This window comes from Arachis stenosperma, chromosome 3, assembly GCF_014773155.1.
Source record: "Arachis stenosperma cultivar V10309 chromosome 3, arast.V10309.gnm1.PFL2, whole genome shotgun sequence".
Lineage (NCBI taxonomy): Eukaryota > Viridiplantae > Streptophyta > Magnoliopsida > Fabales > Fabaceae > Arachis > Arachis stenosperma.
The window spans coordinates 47,458,390-47,459,917 of NC_080379.1; the positions used below are offsets into that span (position 1 = coordinate 47,458,390).

General features: G+C 43.5%; 1 non-coding gene across 1 annotated transcript; it reads left to right on the forward strand.

Annotated features, from left to right (window-relative positions):
* The first annotated feature begins 214 nt into the window (after positions 1-214).
* LOC130971057 (small nucleolar RNA R71) lies at positions 215-318 on the forward strand. The gene has a single exon (XR_009082292.1). It is a non-coding gene; the product is annotated as a small nucleolar RNA R71 (small nucleolar RNA).
* The last annotated feature ends 1,210 nt before the right edge of the window (positions 319-1,528 follow it).

Sequence of the window (1,528 nt, forward strand, 5' to 3'; positions counted from 1 at the left end):
AAGAACTCCCTTCCTTTGAGGCGTCTCATTATTCACGGAATTCCTCTCAGAAGTGTACATGAACTGGTTATTTGCAACCATGTCAATAAGTTCTTGAGCCTCTGCAGGCGTTTTCTTTAGGTGAATGGATCTACCTGCAGAATGGTCTAGTGACATCTTAGAGAACTCAGATAGACCATAATAGAATATATCTATCATGGTCCATTCTGAAAACATGTCAGAAGGACATCTTTTGGTCATCTGCTTGTATCTTTCCCAAGCTTCATAGAGGGATTCACCATCTTTTTGTTTGAAGGTCTGAACATCCACTCTAAGCTTGCTCAGCTTTTGAGGAGGAAAGAACTTAGCCAAGAAGGTTGTGACCAGCTTATCCCAGGAGTCCAGGCTATCTTTAGGTTGAGAGTCCAACCATGTTCTAGCTCTGTCTCTTACAGCAAAAGGGAAAAGCATGAGCCTGTAGACTTCAGGATCTACTCCATTAGTCTTAACAGTCTCACAGATCTGCAAGAACTCAGTCAAGAACTGGTAGGGATCTTTTGATGAAAGTCCATGAAACTTGCGGTTCTATTGCATTAGAGCAACTAATTGAGGTTTCAGCTCAAAATTGTTTGCTCCATGGTGTGCGAAATTGTGATCACTACTTTTCACAACTCAAATAATCCCTAGTAATGGCCCCAAGAACTTGGTGCTCAATACCATGGCATACACACAACTTTGCACAACTAACCAGCAAGTGCACTGGGTCGTCCAAGTAATAAACCTTACGCGAGTAAGGGTCGATCCCACGGAGATTGTTGGTATGAAGCAAGCTATGGTCACCTTGTAAATCTTAGTCAGGCAGACTCAAATGGGTATAGTGATATACGAATAAAGCATAAAGATAAAGATAGAGGTACTTATTTAATTCATTGGTAGGAACTTCAGATAAGCGTATGAAGATGCCTTCCCTTCCGTCTCTCTGCTTTCCTACTGTCTTCATCCAATCCTTCTTACTCCTTTCCATGGCAAGCTTATGCAAGGGTTTCACCGTTGTCAGTGGCTACCTCCCATCCTCTCAGTGAAAACGTTCCTATGCTCTGTCACAGCATAGGCTAATCATCTGTCGGTTCTCGGTCAGGCCGGAATAGAATCCAGTGATTCTTTTGCGTCTGTCACTAACGCCCCGCCTGCTAGGAGTTTGAAGCACGTCACAGTCATTCAATCATTGAATCCTACTCAGAATACCACAGACAAGGTTAGACCTTCCGGATTCTCTTGAATGCCGCCATCAGTTCTAGCCTATACCACGAAGACTCTGATCTCACGGAATGGCTGGCTCGTTTGTCAGGCGAGCACTCAGTTGTCAGACGATCAACCATGCATCGTGTATCAGGAATCCAAGAGATATTCACCCAATCTAAGGTAGAACGGAGGTGGTTGTCAGTCACACGTTCATAGGTGAGAATGATGATGAGTGTCACGGATCATCACATTCATCAAGTTGAAGAACAAGTGATATCTTGGACAAAGAACAAGAGGAATTGAATAG